The sequence below is a fragment of the Castor canadensis genome, chromosome 10 (assembly GCF_047511655.1).
Source record: "Castor canadensis chromosome 10, mCasCan1.hap1v2, whole genome shotgun sequence".
NCBI lineage: Eukaryota > Metazoa > Chordata > Mammalia > Rodentia > Castoridae > Castor > Castor canadensis.
In genome coordinates, this window is record NC_133395.1 from 88,407,206 (window position 1) to 88,424,331 (window position 17,126).

Below are 17,126 nucleotides of genomic sequence, written 5' to 3' on the forward strand. Positions count from 1 at the left end.
ACCCGGACTCCCAGCCGTGCCAGGAGAGCAGCGTGGAGACGCACGCCGGGGCCCTCGGCAGGCTCTTGGGGCTCCCGGAGGCGGCGGCTAGCGTCTACGGCCATACCACCCTGAACGCGCCCGATCTCGTCTGATCTCGGAAGCTAAGCAGGGTCGGGCCTGGTTAGTACTTGGATGGGAGACCGCCTGGGAATACCGGGTGCTGTAGGCTTTTGCTCCTCCCTCCCTCGCTGCTCCTTTTGTCTTCGGGGACTTCGCCACCACCCCCCCACCACCACCACCACCCCCAGCACCACCACCACCACCACCACCACAATGACCCACCGTGACCACGACCCCGACCCCGTCCGGGCCACCCGCCAGACCCACGCACACCGAATCCTCACAGCTACGTCCCCGAATCCTCTCCCCTCCCCACACTCTCCTGGGGCGCGCGCCCGCGACACGGGTCACCAGCGAGGTTGGTCCCAGGCCACGTTGGGGACCGCTCCCCAACTGCCCTCCAGGCGGGCGGGGAGGGACGTGCGGAAGCCATGAGAAAGTGGGTCCTGCACCCCAGCGGGCCCCACAGCGGGACGCGCCACACCTGGGCTCGCCACAAGGTGGTGCACTGGGTCCAGGGCAAGACGCCAGGGGACAGAGAAGCAGGGAGCCTCAGTCGGGTGCTGCTCCACGTCGCGCTCCGTCGCTCAACCCAAGACAGGGCAGCCAGCGCGCGACCTCTACGTGGGATCCCGCCTCCCACGGCAGAGCCTGCGGTCACAGGGACAGAGGGCGCAGGCCGCCAGAGCTCCGGATGCCAGCGGCAGCTCCCCGTCCCGCTCAAAGGGAGGGAGGGCCGCCGCTGGCGCCCAGTCGCCTGTGCCACCCTCCGGGTCTCAAAGCACTCCTCAGTCAGCTCAAGGACCGGGGCCACCTGGCCTTCGGGGTCACATGGGCTTGGGCACGACGGAAGGGACCGCTTGCCCCCGTGGAACAGACATTCTCCCCGTGGACAACCTCAGGTGCCGGGACCCTCTGCTCCGCCTTGGAAAACCCACCTTCTGCAATGTATGCCCAACGCAATCAGGCCGAGCAGATTGACCCCCTCGGCCCGGCCCCAGTGTGTGATGGGGCTCTGTGCGTGAGGGCTTGCTCTTCCCCACCTACACCAGGCACGGCATCTAACACACACACACACACACACACACACCACGCAGAGACACCCAGACCACGCACGCACGCACGGGGACGCACCCTCCTCTCCCCCACCCCACACACGAGCAGCCGAAGGACAAGAGGGTATGGCTGGGGCCTGAGCGGGAACAAGCGAAGCCTTGGTTTGCGGCCCCTCGGCCAACTGCATCAGGATTTTTGTCTGGGCTCGGAGGCCAGAGGATCTCTGCCATTTGCTAGCAGGGCCAGGGATGGCAGGAGGGTGGGTACGGGGCTCAGCCAGGGCCAGTTCTGCTGGCACGATCCTGTAGCACGTGGCCGCGTAGCACGGGGCCGGGTCTGAAGGAGGCCAAGCAGGGGCACAAGACCCAGCAGCGGCACAGGGAAGAGGCCCAGGGCACCCAGGAGCAGACGAGACCCGGGAGTCGTGCGTGCTTGGCGTGGCCGCGGGCCCCGTGACGCCTGAGGACTCGAGTGCTCAGCCCCGTGTAGTGGCCGCGAAGGCCTGCCTGGGAGAAACGCCCCGGGAGGCCGGCAGGAACCCGGGATCGGAAGGGATGTGGAGGGGCCCCGGGTCGGAGGAGATGGCTTTGGCTGTGTTTGGTTTTGTTTCTTCTTCCCAAGATCCCGGGTGTGAAAGGGGCCAGAGGTGAAGTCCTGGGCTGGAAAGCCTCACGATTCAGCCCCGCAGCCCCAGGCCCTGAGTGTGGAGGAGGGCGGAGCGGGTCGGCGAAGGGCGCGGCTGCCGTTTTCCTGATGGGCTGGAGGGGCAGTGGCGCTTTCCGGACGAAGAGGACCGGAAGGGTCCCCGAGACCTCCGCTGGGAGCCACGCACCCACCCAAGGATACGGCTCCAGGAGGCGACGGAGGAGGGCGGCTGCTTGCCCTGGCCCGAGCTGTGCGTCCCCCGCCTTGGCCACAGCAGTGGACATTCCCAGAACAAGCGCCCGAGAGCACTGAGAAATTTTCCCCCGAGAAAACTTGACCCTCGTCCTGGCAGCAGGACACCTCGGGAAGAAAGCCACCCAGCGGCCACCTGGGCGAGACCGGCTGCCCGAGCAGGCGCGCGGGGCCTCTGGCCGCTGGCCCCGGGCTGCCAGCCCCCACCCGGACTCCCAGCCGTGCCAGGAGAGCAGCGTGGAGACGCACGCCGGGGCCCTCGGCAGGCTCTTGGGGCTCCCGGAGGCGGCGGCTAGCGTCTACGGCCATACCACCCTGAACGCGCCCGATCTCGTCTGATCTCGGAAGCTAAGCAGGGTCGGGCCTGGTTAGTACTTGGATGGGAGACCGCCTGGGAATACCGGGTGCTGTAGGCTTTTGCTCCTCCCTCCCTCGCTGCTCCTTTTGTCTTCGGGGACTTCGCCACCACCCCCCCACCACCACCACCACCCCCAGCACCACCACCACCACCACCACCACAACGACCCACCGTGACCACGACCCCGACCCCGTCCGGGCCACCCGCCAGACCCACGCACACCGAATCCTCACAGCTACGTCCCCGAATCCTCTCCCCTCCCCACACTCTCCTGGGGCGCGCGCCCGCGACACGGGTCACCAGCGAGGTTGGTCCCAGGCCACGTTGGGGACCGCTCCCCAACTGCCCTCCAGGCGGGCGGGGAGGGACGTGCGGAAGCCATGAGAAAGTGGGTCCTGCACCCCAGCGGGCCCCACAGCGGGACGCGCCACACCTGGGCTCGCCACAAGGTGGTGCACTGGGTCCAGGGCAAGACGCCAGGGGACAGAGAAGCAGGGAGCCTCAGTCGGGTGCTGCTCCACGTTGCGCTCCGTCGCTCAACCCAAGACAGGGCAGCCAGCGCGCGACCTCTACGTGGGATCCCGCCTCCCACGGCAGAGCCTGCGGTCACAGGGACAGAGGGCGCAGGCCGCCAGAGCTCCGGATGCCAGCGGCAGCTCCCCGTCCCGCTCAAAGGGAGGGAGGGCCGCCGCTGGCGCCCAGTCGCCTGTGCCACCCTCCGGGTCTCAAAGCACTCCTCAGTCAGCTCAAGGACCGGGGCCACCTGGCCTTCGGGGTCACATGGGCTTGGGCACGACGGAAGGGACCGCTTGCCCCCGTGGAACAGACATTCTCCCCGTGGACAACCTCAGGTGCCGGGACCCTCTGCTCCGCCTTGGAAAACCCACCTTCTGCAATGTATGCCCAACGCAATCAGGCCGAGCAGATTGACCCCCTCGGCCCGGCCCCAGTGTGTGATGGGGCTCTGTGCGTGAGGGCTTGCTCTTCCCCACCTACACCAGGCACGGCATCTAACACACACACACAGACACACACACACCACGCAGAGACACCCAGACCACGCACGCACGCACGGGGACGCACCCTCCTCTCCCCCACCCCACACACGAGCAGCCGAAGGACAAGAGGGTATGGCTGGGGCCTGAGCGGGAACAAGCGAAGCCTTGGTTTGCGGCCCCTCGGCCAACTGCATCAGGATTTTTGTCTGGGCTCGGAGGCCAGAGGATCTCTGCCATTTGCTAGCAGGGCCAGGGATGGCAGGAGGGTGGGTACGGGGCTCAGCCAGGGCCAGTTCTGCTGGCACGATCCTGTAGCACGTGGCCGCGTAGCACGGGGCCGGGTCTGAAGGAGGCCAAGCAGGGGCACAAGACCCAGCAGCGGCACAGGGAAGAGGCCCAGGGCACCCAGGAGCAGACGAGACCCGGGAGTCGTGCGTGCTTGGCGTGGCCGCGGGCCCCGTGACGCCCGAGGACTCGAGTGCTCAGCCCCGTGTAGTGGCCGCGAAGGCCTGCCTGGGAGAAACGCCCCGGGAGGCCGGCAGGAACCCGGGATCGGAAGGGATGTGGAGGGGCCCCGGGTCGGAGGAGATGGCTTTGGCTGTGTTTCGTTTTGTTTCTTCTTCCCAAGATCCCGGGTGTGAAAGGGGCCAGAGGTGAAGTCCTGGGCTGGAAAGCCTCACCATTCAGCCCCGCAGCCCCAGGCCCTGAGTGTGGAGGAGGGCGGAGCGGGTCGGCGAAGGGCGCGGCTGCCGTTTTCCTGATGGGCTGGAGGGGCAGTGGCGCTTTCCGGACGAAGAGGACCGGAAGGGTCCCCGAGACCTCCGCTGGGAGCCACGCACCCACCCAAGGATACGGCTCCAGGAGGCGACGGAGGAGGGCGGCTGCTTGCCCTGGCCCGAGCTGTGCGTCCCCCGCCTTGGCCACAGCAGTGGACATTCCCAGAAGAACAAGCGCCCGAGAGCACTGAGAAATTTTCCCCCGAGAAAACTTGACCCTCGTCCTGGCAGCAGGACACCTCGGGAAGAAAGCCACCCAGCGGCCACCTGGGCGAGACCGGCTGCCCGAGCAGGCGCGCGGGGCCTCTGGCCGCTGGCCCCGGGCTGCCAGCCCCCACCCGGACTCCCAGCCGTGCCAGGAGAGCAGCGTGGAGACGCACGCCGGGGCCCTCGGCAGGCTCTTGGGGCTCCCGGAGGCGGCGGCTAGCGTCTACGGCCATACCACCCTGAACGCGCCCGATCTCGTCTGATCTCGGAAGCTAAGCAGGGTCGGGCCTGGTTAGTACTTGGATGGGAGACCGCCTGGGAATACCGGGTGCTGTAGGCTTTTGCTCCTCCCTCCCTCGCTGCTCCTTTTGTCTTCGGGGACTTCGCCACCACCCCCCCCACCACCACCACCACCCCCAGCACCACCACCACCACCACCACCACAACGACCCACCGTGACCACGACCCCGACCCCGTCCGGGCCACCCGCCAGACCCACGCACACCGAATCCTCACAGCTACGTCCCCGAATCCTCTCCCCTCCCCACACTCTCCTGGGGCGCGCGCCCGCGACACGGGTCACCAGCGAGGTTGGTCCCAGGCCACGTTGGGGACCGCTCCCCAACTGCCCTCCAGGCGGGCGGGGAGGGACGTGCGGAAGCCATGAGAAAGTGGGTCCTGCACCCCAGCGGGCCCCACAGCGGGATGCGCCACACCTGGGCTCGCCACAAGGTGGTGCACTGGGTCCAGGGCAAGACGCCAGGGGACAGAGAAGCAGGGAGCCTCAGTCGGGTGCTGCTCCACGTCGCGCTCCGTCGCTCAACCCAAGACAGGGCAGCCAGCGCGCGACCTCTACGTGGGATCCCGCCTCCCACGGCAGAGCCTGCGGTCACAGGGACAGAGGGCGCAGGCCGCCAGAGCTCCGGATGCCAGCGGCAGCTCCCCGTCCCGCTCAAAGGGAGGGAGGGCCGCCGCTGGCGCCCAGTCGCCTGTGCCACCCTCCGGGTCTCAAAGCACTCCTCAGTCAGCTCAAGGACCGGGGCCACCTGGCCTTCGGGGTCACATGGGCTTGGGCACGACGGAAGGGACCGCTTGCCCCCGTGGAACAGACATTCTCCCCGTGGACAACCTCAGGTGCCGGGACCCTCTGCTCCGCCTTGGAAAACCCACCTTCTGCAATGTATGCCCAACGCAATCAGGCCGAGCAGATTGACCCCCTCGGCCCGGCCCCAGTGTGTGATGGGGCTCTGTGCGTGAGGGCTTGCTCTTCCCCACCTACACCAGGCACGGCATCTAACACACACACACACACACACACACACCACGCAGAGACACCCAGACCACGCACGCACGCACGGGGACGCACCCTCCTCTCCCCCACCCCACACACGAGCAGCCGAAGGACAAGAGGGTATGGCTGGGGCCTGAGCGGGAACAAGCGAAGCCTTGGTTTGCGGCCCCTCGGCCAACTGCATCAGGATTTTTGTCTGGGCTCGGAGGCCAGAGGATCTCTGCCATTTGCTAGCAGGGCCAGGGATGGCAGGAGGGTGGGTACGGGGCTCAGCCAGGGCCAGTTCTGCTGGCACGATCCTGTAGCACGTGGCCGCGTAGCACGGGGCCGGGTCTGAAGGAGGCCAAGCAGGGGCACAAGACCCAGCAGCGGCACAGGGAAGAGGCCCAGGGCACCCAGGAGCAGACGAGACCCGGGAGTCGTGCGTGCTTGGCGTGGCCGCGGGCCCCGTGACGCCCGAGGACTCGAGTGCTCAGCCCCGTGTAGTGGCCGCGAAGGCCTGCCTGGGAGAAACGCCCCGGGAGGCCGGCAGGAACCCGGGATCGGAAGGGATGTGGAGGGGCCCCGGGTCGGAGGAGATGGCTTTGGCTGTGTTTGGTTTTGTTTCTTCTTCCCAAGATCCCGGGTGTGAAAGGGGCCAGAGGTGAAGTCCTGGGCTGGAAAGCCTCACGATTCAGCCCCGCAGCCCCAGGCCCTGAGTGTGGAGGAGGGCGGAGCGGGTCGGCGAAGGGCGCGGCTGCCGTTTTCCTGATGGGCTGGAGGGGCAGTGGCGCTTTCCGGACGAAGAGGACCGGAAGGGTCCCCGAGACCTCCGCTGGGAGCCACGCACCCACCCAAGGATACGGCTCCAGGAGGCGACGGAGGAGGGCGGCTGCTTGCCCTGGCCCGAGCTGTGCGTCCCCCGCCTTGGCCACAGCAGTGGACATTCCCAGAAGAACAAGCGCCCGAGAGCACTGAGAAATTTTCCCCCGAGAAAACTTGACCCTCGTCCTGGCAGCAGGACACCTCGGGAAGAAAGCCACCCAGCGGCCACCTGGGCGAGACCGGCTGCCCGAGCAGGCGCGCGGGGCCTCTGGCCGCTGGCCCCGGGCTGCCAGCCCCCACCCGGACTCCCAGCCGTGCCAGGAGAGCAGCGTGGAGACGCACGCCGGGGCCCTCGGCAGGCTCTTGGGGCTCCCGGAGGCGGCGGCTAGCGTCTACGGCCATACCACCCTGAACGCGCCCGATCTCGTCTGATCTCGGAAGCTAAGCAGGGTCGGGCCTGGTTAGTACTTGGATGGGAGACCGCCTGGGAATACCGGGTGCTGTAGGCTTTTGCTCCTCCCTCCCTCGCTGCTCCTTTTGTCTTCGGGGACTTCGCCACCACCCCCCCCACCACCACCACCACCCCCAGCACCACCACCACCACCACCACCACAACGACCCACCGTGACCACGACCCCGACCCCGTCCGGGCCACCCGCCAGACCCACGCACACCGAATCCTCACAGCTACGTCCCCGAATCCTCTCCCCTCCCCACACTCTCCTGGGGCGCGCGCCCGCGACACGGGTCACCAGCGAGGTTGGTCCCAGGCCACGTTGGGGACCGCTCCCCAACTGCCCTCCAGGCGGGCGGGGAGGGACGTGCGGAAGCCATGAGAAAGTGGGTCCTGCACCCCAGCGGGCCCCACAGCGGGACGCGCCACACCTGGGCTCGCCACAAGGTGGTGCACTGGGTCCAGGGCAAGACGCCAGGGGACAGAGAAGCAGGGAGCCTCAGTCGGGTGCTGCTCCACGTCGCGCTCCGTCGCTCAACCCAAGACAGGGCAGCCAGCGCGCGACCTCTACGTGGGATCCCGCCTCCCACGGCAGAGCCTGCGGTCACAGGGACAGAGGGCGCAGGCCGCCAGAGCTCCGGATGCCAGCGGCAGCTCCCCGTCCCGCTCAAAGGGAGGGAGGGCCGCCGCTGGCGCCCAGTCGCCTGTGCCACCCTCCGGGTCTCAAAGCACTCCTCAGTCAGCTCAAGGACCGGGGCCACCTGGCCTTCGGGGTCACATGGGCTTGGGCACGACGGAAGGGACCGCTTGCCCCCGTGGAACAGACATTCTCCCCGTGGACAACCTCAGGTGCCGGGACCCTCTGCTCCGCCTTGGAAAACCCACCTTCTGCAATGTATGCCCAACGCAATCAGGCCGAGCAGATTGACCCCCTCGGCCCGGCCCCAGTGTGTGATGGGGCTCTGTGCGTGAGGGCTTGCTCTTCCCCACCTACACCAGGCACGGCATCTAACACACACACACACACACACACACACACACCACGCAGAGACACCCAGACCACGCACGCACGCACGGGGACGCACCCTCCTCTCCCCCACCCCACACACGAGCAGCCGAAGGACAAGAGGGTATGGCTGGGGCCTGAGCGGGAACAAGCGAAGCCTTGGTTTGCGGCCCCTCGGCCAACTGCATCAGGATTTTTGTCTGGGCTCGGAGGCCAGAGGATCTCTGCCATTTGCTAGCAGGGCCAGGGATGGCAGGAGGGTGGGTACGGGGCTCAGCCAGGGCCAGTTCTGCTGGCACGATCCTGTAGCACGTGGCCGCGTAGCACGGGGCCGGGTCTGAAGGAGGCCAAGCAGGGGCACAAGACCCAGCAGCGGCACAGGGAAGAGGCCCAGGGCACCCAGGAGCAGACGAGACCCGGGAGTCGTGCGTGCTTGGCGTGGCCGCGGGCCCCGTGACGCCCGAGGACTCGAGTGCTCAGCCCCGTGTAGTGGCCGCGAAGGCCTGCCTGGGAGAAACGCCCCGGGAGGCCGGCAGGAACCCGGGATCGGAAGGGATGTGGAGGGGCCCCGGGTCGGAGGAGATGGCTTTGGCTGTGTTTGGTTTTGTTTCTTCTTCCCAAGATCCCGGGTGTGAAAGGGGCCAGAGGTGAAGTCCTGGGCTGGAAAGCCTCACGATTCAGCCCCGCAGCCCCAGGCCCTGAGTGTGGAGGAGGGCGGAGCGGGTCGGCGAAGGGCGCGGCTGCCGTTTTCCTGATGGGCTGGAGGGGCAGTGGCGCTTTCCGGACGAAGAGGACCGGAAGGGTCCCCGAGACCTCCGCTGGGAGCCACGCACCCATCCAAGGATACGGCTCCAGGAGGCGACGGAGGAGGGCGGCTGCTTGCCCTGGCCCGAGCTGTGCGTCCCCCGCCTTGGCCACAGCAGTGGACATTCCCAGAAGAACAAGCGCCCGAGAGCACTGAGAAATTTTCCCCCGAGAAAACTTGACCCTCGTCCTGGCAGCAGGACACCTCGGGAAGAAAGCCACCCAGCGGCCACCTGGGCGAGACCGGCTGCCCGAGCAGGCGCGCGGGGCCTCTGGCCGCTGGCCCCGGGCTGCCAGCCCCCACCCGGACTCCCAGCCGTGCCAGGAGAGCAGCGTGGAGACGCACGCCGGGGCCCTCGGCAGGCTCTTGGGGCTCCCGGAGGCGGCGGCTAGCGTCTACGGCCATACCACCCTGAACGCGCCCGATCTCGTCTGATCTCGGAAGCTAAGCAGGGTCGGGCCTGGTTAGTACTTGGATGGGAGACCGCCTGGGAATACCGGGTGCTGTAGGCTTTTGCTCCTCCCTCCCTCGCTGCTCCTTTTGTCTTCGGGGACTTCGCCACCACCCCCCCCACCACCACCACCACCCCCAGCACCACCACCACCACCACCACCACAACGACCCACCGTGACCACGACCCCGACCCCGTCCGGGCCACCCGCCAGACCCACGCACACCGAATCCTCACAGCTACGTCCCCGAATCCTCTCCCCTCCCCACACTCTCCTGGGGCGCGCGCCCGCGACACGGGTCACCAGCGAGGTTGGTCCCAGGCCACGTTGGGGACCGCTCCCCAACTGCCCTCCAGGCGGGCGGGGAGGGACGTGCGGAAGCCATGAGAAAGTGGGTCCTGCACCCCAGCGGGCCCCACAGTGGGATGCGCCACACCTGGGCTCGCCACAAGGTGGTGCACTGGGTCCAGGGCAAGACGCCAGGGGACAGAGAAGCAGGGAGCCTCAGTCGGGTGCTGCTCCACGTCGCGCTCCGTCGCTCAACCCAAGACAGGGCAGCCAGCGCGCGACCTCTACGTGGGATCCCGCCTCCCACGGCAGAGCCTGCGGTCACAGGGACAGAGGGCGCAGGCCGCCAGAGCTCCGGATGCCAGCGGCAGCTCCCCGTCCCGCTCAAAGGGAGGGAGGGCCGCCGCTGGCGCCCAGTCGCCTGTGCCACCCTCCGGGTCTCAAAGCACTCCTCAGTCAGCTCAAGGACCGGGGCCACCTGGCCTTCGGGGTCACATGGGCTTGGGCACGACGGAAGGGACCGCTTGCCCCCGTGGAACAGACATTCTCCCCGTGGACAACCTCAGGTGCCGGGACCCTCTGCTCCGCCTTGGAAAACCCACCTTCTGCAATGTATGCCCAACGCAATCAGGCCGAGCAGATTGACCCCCTCGGCCCGGCCCCAGTGTGTGATGGGGCTCTGTGCGTGAGGGCTTGCTCTTCCCCACCTACACCAGGCACGGCATCTAACACACACACACACACACACACACACCACGCAGAGACACCCAGACCACGCACGCACGCACGGGGACGCACCCTCCTCTCCCCCACCCCACACACGAGCAGCCGAAGGACAAGAGGGTATGGCTGGGGCCTGAGCGGGAACAAGCGAAGCCTTGGTTTGCGGCCCCTCGGCCAACTGCATCAGGATTTTTGTCTGGGCTCGGAGGCCAGAGGATCTCTGCCATTTGCTAGCAGGGCCAGGGATGGCAGGAGGGTGGGTACGGGGCTCAGCCAGGGCCAGTTCTGCTGGCACGATCCTGTAGCACGTGGCCGCGTAGCACGGGGCCGGGTCTGAAGGAGGCCAAGCAGGGGCACAAGACCCAGCAGCGGCACAGGGAAGAGGCCCAGGGCACCCAGGAGCAGACGAGACCCGGGAGTCGTGCGTGCTTGGCGTGGCCGCGGGCCCCGTGACGCCCGAGGACTCGAGTGCTCAGCCCCGTGTAGTGGCCGCGAAGGCCTGCCTGGGAGAAACGCCCCGGGAGGCCGGCAGGAACCCGGGATCGGAAGGGATGTGGAGGGGCCCCGGGTCGGAGGAGATGGCTTTGGCTGTGTTTGGTTTTGTTTCTTCTTCCCAAGATCCCGGGTGTGAAAGGGGCCAGAGGTGAAGTCCTGGGCTGGAAAGCCTCACGATTCAGCCCCGCAGCCCCAGGCCCTGAGTGTGGAGGAGGGCGGAGCGGGTCGGCGAAGGGCGCGGCTGCCGTTTTCCTGATGGGCTGGAGGGGCAGTGGCGCTTTCCGGACGAAGAGGACCGGAAGGGTCCCCGAGACCTCCGCTGGGAGCCACGCACCCACCCAAGGATACGGCTCCAGGAGGCGACGGAGGAGGGCGGCTGCTTGCCCTGGCCCGAGCTGTGCGTCCCCCGCCTTGGCCACAGCAGTGGACATTCCCAGAAGAACAAGCGCCCGAGAGCACTGAGAAATTTTCCCCCGAGAAAACTTGACCCTCGTCCTGGCAGCAGGACACCTCGGGAAGAAAGCCACCCAGCGGCCACCTGGGCGAGACCGGCTGCCCGAGCAGGCGCGCGGGGCCTCTGGCCGCTGGCCCCGGGCTGCCAGCCCCCACCCGGACTCCCAGCCGTGCCAGGAGAGCAGCGTGGAGACGCACGCCGGGGCCCTCGGCAGGCTCTTGGGGCTCCCGGAGGCGGCGGCTAGCGTCTACGGCCATACCACCCTGAACGCGCCCGATCTCGTCTGATCTCGGAAGCTAAGCAGGGTCGGGCCTGGTTAGTACTTGGATGGGAGACCGCCTGGGAATACCGGGTGCTGTAGGCTTTTGCTCCTCCCTCCCTCGCTGCTCCTTTTGTCTTCGGGGACTTCGCCACCACCCCCCCCACCACCACCACCACCCCCAGCACCACCACCACCACCACCACCACAACGACCCACCGTGACCACGACCCCGACCCCGTCCGGGCCACCCGCCAGACCCACGCACACCGAATCCTCACAGCTACGTCCCCGAATCCTCTCCCCTCCCCACACTCTCCTGGGGCGCGCGCCCGCGACACGGGTCACCAGCGAGGTTGGTCCCAGGCCACGTTGGGGACCGCTCCCCAACTGCCCTCCAGGCGGGCGGGGAGGGACGTGCGGAAGCCATGAGAAAGTGGGTCCTGCACCCCAGCGGGCCCCACAGCGGGACGCGCCACACCTGGGCTCGCCACAAGGTGGTGCACTGGGTCCAGGGCAAGACGCCAGGGGACAGAGAAGCAGGGAGCCTCAGTCGGGTGCTGCTCCACGTCGCGCTCCGTCGCTCAACCCAAGACAGGGCAGCCAGCGCGCGACCTCTACGTGGGATCCCGCCTCCCACGGCAGAGCCTGCGGTCACAGGGACAGAGGGCGCAGGCCGCCAGAGCTCCGGATGCCAGCGGCAGCTCCCCGTCCCGCTCAAAGGGAGGGAGGGCCGCCGCTGGCGCCCAGTCGCCTGTGCCACCCTCCGGGTCTCAAAGCACTCCTCAGTCAGCTCAAGGACCGGGGCCACCTGGCCTTCGGGGTCACATGGGCTTGGGCACGACGGAAGGGACCGCTTGCCCCCGTGGAACAGACATTCTCCCCGTGGACAACCTCAGGTGCCGGGACCCTCTGCTCCGCCTTGGAAAACCCACCTTCTGCAATGTATGCCCAACGCAATCAGGCCGAGCAGATTGACCCCCTCGGCCCGGCCCCAGTGTGTGATGGGGCTCTGTGCGTGAGGGCTTGCTCTTCCCCACCTACACCAGGCACGGCATCTAACACACACACACACACACACACACACCACGCAGAGACACCCAGACCACGCACGCACGCACGGGGACGCACCCTCCTCTCCCCCACCCCACACACGAGCAGCCGAAGGACAAGAGGGTATGGCTGGGGCCTGAGCGGGAACAAGCGAAGCCTTGGTTTGCGGCCCCTCGGCCAACTGCATCAGGATTTTTGTCTGGGCTCGGAGGCCAGAGGATCTCTGCCATTTGCTAGCAGGGCCAGGGATGGCAGGAGGGTGGGTACGGGGCTCAGCCAGGGCCAGTTCTGCTGGCACGATCCTGTAGCACGTGGCCGCGTAGCACGGGGCCGGGTCTGAAGGAGGCCAAGCAGGGGCACAAGACCCAGCAGCGGCACAGGGAAGAGGCCCAGGGCACCCAGGAGCAGACGAGACCCGGGAGTCGTGCGTGCTTGGCGTGGCCGCGGGCCCCGTGACGCCCGAGGACTCGAGTGCTCAGCCCCGTGTAGTGGCCGCGAAGGCCTGCCTGGGAGAAACGCCCCGGGAGGCCGGCAGGAACCCGGGATCGGAAGGGATGTGGAGGGGCCCCGGGTCGGAGGAGATGGCTTTGGCTGTGTTTGGTTTTGTTTCTTCTTCCCAAGATCCCGGGTGTGAAAGGGGCCAGAGGTGAAGTCCTGGGCTGGAAAGCCTCACGATTCAGCCCCGCAGCCCCAGGCCCTGAGTGTGGAGGAGGGCGGAGCGGGTCGGCGAAGGGCGCGGCTGCCGTTTTCCTGATGGGCTGGAGGGGCAGTGGCGCTTTCCGGACGAAGAGGACCGGAAGGGTCCCCGAGACCTCCGCTGGGAGCCACGCACCCACCCAAGGATACGGCTCCAGGAGGCGACGGAGGAGGGCGGCTGCTTGCCCTGGCCCGAGCTGTGCGTCCCCCGCCTTGGCCACAGCAGTGGACATTCCCAGAAGAACAAGCGCCCGAGAGCACTGAGAAATTTTCCCCCGAGAAAACTTGACCCTCGTCCTGGCAGCAGGACACCTCGGGAAGAAAGCCACCCAGCGGCCACCTGGGCGAGACCGGCTGCCCGAGCAGGCGCGCGGGGCCTCTGGCCGCTGGCCCCGGGCTGCCAGCCCCCACCCGGACTCCCAGCCGTGCCAGGAGAGCAGCGTGGAGACGCACGCCGGGGCCCTCGGCAGGCTCTTGGGGCTCCCGGAGGCGGCGGCTAGCGTCTACGGCCATACCACCCTGAACGCGCCCGATCTCGTCTGATCTCGGAAGCTAAGCAGGGTCGGGCCTGGTTAGTACTTGGATGGGAGACCGCCTGGGAATACCGGGTGCTGTAGGCTTTTGCTCCTCCCTCCCTCGCTGCTCCTTTTGTCTTCGGGGACTTCGCCACCACCCCCCCCACCACCACCACCACCCCCAGCACCACCACCACCACCACCACCACAACGACCCACCGTGACCACGACCCCGACCCCGTCCGGGCCACCCGCCAGACCCACGCACACCGAATCCTCACAGCTACGTCCCCGAATCCTCTCCCCTCCCCACACTCTCCTGGGGCGCGCGCCCGCGACACGGGTCACCAGCGAGGTTGGTCCCAGGCCACGTTGGGGACCGCTCCCCAACTGCCCTCCAGGCGGGCGGGGAGGGACGTGCGGAAGCCATGAGAAAGTGGGTCCTGCACCCCAGCGGGCCCCACAGCGGGACGCGCCACACCTGGGCTCGCCACAAGGTGGTGCACTGGGTCCAGGGCAAGACGCCAGGGGACAGAGAAGCAGGGAGCCTCAGTCGGGTGCTGCTCCACGTCGCGCTCCGTCGCTCAACCCAAGACAGGGCAGCCAGCGCGCGACCTCTACGTGGGATCCCGCCTCCCACGGCAGAGCCTGCGGTCACAGGGACAGAGGGCGCAGGCCGCCAGAGCTCCGGATGCCAGCGGCAGCTCCCCGTCCCGCTCAAAGGGAGGGAGGGCCGCCGCTGGCGCCCAGTCGCCTGTGCCACCCTCCGGGTCTCAAAGCACTCCTCAGTCAGCTCAAGGACCGGGGCCACCTGGCCTTCGGGGTCACATGGGCTTGGGCACGACGGAAGGGACCGCTTGCCCCCGTGGAACAGACATTCTCCCCGTGGACAACCTCAGGTGCCGGGACCCTCTGCTCCGCCTTGGAAAACCCACCTTCTGCAATGTATGCCCAACGCAATCAGGCCGAGCAGATTGACCCCCTCGGCCCGGCCCCAGTGTGTGATGGGGCTCTGTGCGTGAGGGCTTGCTCTTCCCCACCTACACCAGGCACGGCATCTAACACACACACACACACACACACACACCACGCAGAGACACCCAGACCACGCACGCACGCACGGGGACGCACCCTCCTCTCCCCCACCCCACACACGAGCAGCCGAAGGACAAGAGGGTATGGCTGGGGCCTGAGCGGGAACAAGCGAAGCCTTGGTTTGCGGCCCCTCGGCCAACTGCATCAGGATTTTTGTCTGGGCTCGGAGGCCAGAGGATCTCTGCCATTTGCTAGCAGGGCCAGGGATGGCAGGAGGGTGGGTACGGGGCTCAGCCAGGGCCAGTTCTGCTGGCACGATCCTGTAGCACGTGGCCGCGTAGCACGGGGCCGGGTCTGAAGGAGGCCAAGCAGGGGCACAAGACCCAGCAGCGGCACAGGGAAGAGGCCCAGGGCACCCAGGAGCAGACGAGACCCGGGAGTCGTGCGTGCTTGGCGTGGCCGCGGGCCCCGTGACGCCCGAGGACTCGAGTGCTCAGCCCCGTGTAGTGGCCGCGAAGGCCTGCCTGGGAGAAACGCCCCGGGAGGCCGGCAGGAACCCGGGATCGGAAGGGATGTGGAGGGGCCCCGGGTCGGAGGAGATGGCTTTGGCTGTGTTTGGTTTTGTTTCTTCTTCCCAAGATCCCGGGTGTGAAAGGGGCCAGAGGTGAAGTCCTGGGCTGGAAAGCCTCACGATTCAGCCCCGCAGCCCCAGGCCCTGAGTGTGGAGGAGGGCGGAGCGGGTCGGCGAAGGGCGCGGCTGCCGTTTTCCTGATGGGCTGGAGGGGCAGTGGCGCTTTCCGGACGAAGAGGACCGGAAGGGTCCCCGAGACCTCCGCTGGGAGCCACGCACCCATCCAAGGATACGGCTCCAGGAGGCGACGGAGGAGGGCGGCTGCTTGCCCTGGCCCGAGCTGTGCGTCCCCCGCCTTGGCCACAGCAGTGGACATTCCCAGAAGAACAAGCGCCCGAGAGCACTGAGAAATTTTCCCCCGAGAAAACTTGACCCTCGTCCTGGCAGCAGGACACCTCGGGAAGAAAGCCACCCAGCGGCCACCTGGGCGAGACCGGCTGCCCGAGCAGGCGCGCGGGGCCTCTGGCCGCTGGCCCCGGGCTGCCAGCCCCCACCCGGACTCCCAGCCGTGCCAGGAGAGCAGCGTGGAGACGCACGCCGGGGCCCTCGGCAGGCTCTTGGGGCTCCCGGAGGCGGCGGCTAGCGTCTACGGCCATACCACCCTGAACGCGCCCGATCTCGTCTGATCTCGGAAGCTAAGCAGGGTCGGGCCTGGTTAGTACTTGGATGGGAGACCGCCTGGGAATACCGGGTGCTGTAGGCTTTTGCTCCTCCCTCCCTCGCTGCTCCTTTTGTCTTCGGGGACTTCGCCACCACCCCCCCCACCACCACCACCACCCCCAGCACCACCACCACCACCACCACCACAACGACCCACCGTGACCACGACCCCGACCCCGTCCGGGCCACCCGCCAGACCCACGCACACCGAATCCTCACAGCTACGTCCCCGAATCCTCTCCCCTCCCCACACTCTCCTGGGGCGCGCGCCCGCGACACGGGTCACCAGCGAGGTTGGTCCCAGGCCACGTTGGGGACCGCTCCCCAACTGCCCTCCAGGCGGGCGGGGAGGGACGTGCGGAAGCCATGAGAAAGTGGGTCCTGCACCCCAGCGGGCCCCACAGCGGGACGCGCCACACCTGGGCTCGCCACAAGGTGGTGCACTGGGTCCAGGGCAAGACGCCAGGGGACAGAGAAGCAGGGAGCCTCAGTCGGGTGCTGCTCCACGTCGCGCTCCGTCGCTCAACCCAAGACAGGGCAGCCAGCGCGCGACCTCTACGTGGGATCCCGCCTCCCACGGCAGAGCCTGCGGTCACAGGGACAGAGGGCGCAGGCCGCCAGAGCTCCGGATGCCAGCGGCAGCTCCCCGTCCCGCTCAAAGGGAGGGAGGGCCGCCGCTGGCGCCCAGTCGCCTGTGCCACCCTCCGGGTCTCAAAGCACTCCTCAGTCAGCTCAAGGACCGGGGCCACCTGGCCTTCGGGGTCACATGGGCTTGGGCACGACGGAAGGGACCGCTTGCCCCCGTGGAACAGACATTCTCCCCGTGGACAACCTCAGGTGCCGGGACCCTCTGCTCCGCCTTGGAAAACCCACCTTCTGCAATGTATGCCCAACGCAATCAGGCCGAGCAGATTGACCCCCTCGGCCCGGCCCCAGTGTGTGATGGGGCTCTGTGCGTGAGGGCTTGCTCTTCCCCACCTACACCAGGCACGGCATCTAACACACACACACACACACACACACACACACACCACGCAGAGACACCCAGACCACGCACGCACGCACGGGGACGCACCCTCCTCTCCCCCACCCCACACACGAGCAGCCGAAG

At 67.8% G+C, this 17,126-nt stretch overlaps 8 non-coding genes across 8 annotated transcripts; all 8 read left to right on the forward strand.

Moving 5' to 3' along the window:
• The first annotated feature begins 92 nt into the window (after positions 1-92).
• Positions 93-211, forward strand: LOC141411906 (5S ribosomal RNA). The gene has a single exon (XR_012436746.1). It is a non-coding gene; the product is annotated as a 5S ribosomal RNA (ribosomal RNA).
• Positions 212-2,352: 2,141 nt separating this feature from the next.
• On the forward strand, positions 2,353-2,471 carry LOC141411907 (5S ribosomal RNA). The gene has a single exon (XR_012436747.1). It is a non-coding gene; the product is annotated as a 5S ribosomal RNA (ribosomal RNA).
• Positions 2,472-4,615: 2,144 nt separating this feature from the next.
• LOC141411908 (5S ribosomal RNA) lies at positions 4,616-4,734 on the forward strand. The gene has a single exon (XR_012436748.1). It is a non-coding gene; the product is annotated as a 5S ribosomal RNA (ribosomal RNA).
• A 2,145-nt stretch (positions 4,735-6,879) lies between these two features.
• On the forward strand, positions 6,880-6,998 carry LOC141411909 (5S ribosomal RNA). Its single transcript, XR_012436749.1, has one exon. It is a non-coding gene; the product is annotated as a 5S ribosomal RNA (ribosomal RNA).
• A 2,149-nt stretch (positions 6,999-9,147) lies between these two features.
• On the forward strand, positions 9,148-9,266 carry LOC141411910 (5S ribosomal RNA). Its single transcript, XR_012436750.1, has one exon. It is a non-coding gene; the product is annotated as a 5S ribosomal RNA (ribosomal RNA).
• Positions 9,267-11,411: 2,145 nt separating this feature from the next.
• On the forward strand, positions 11,412-11,530 carry LOC141411911 (5S ribosomal RNA). The gene has a single exon (XR_012436751.1). It is a non-coding gene; the product is annotated as a 5S ribosomal RNA (ribosomal RNA).
• A 2,145-nt stretch (positions 11,531-13,675) lies between these two features.
• LOC141411913 (5S ribosomal RNA) lies at positions 13,676-13,794 on the forward strand. The gene has a single exon (XR_012436753.1). It is a non-coding gene; the product is annotated as a 5S ribosomal RNA (ribosomal RNA).
• Positions 13,795-15,939: 2,145 nt separating this feature from the next.
• Positions 15,940-16,058, forward strand: LOC141411914 (5S ribosomal RNA). Its single transcript, XR_012436754.1, has one exon. It is a non-coding gene; the product is annotated as a 5S ribosomal RNA (ribosomal RNA).
• The last annotated feature ends 1,068 nt before the right edge of the window (positions 16,059-17,126 follow it).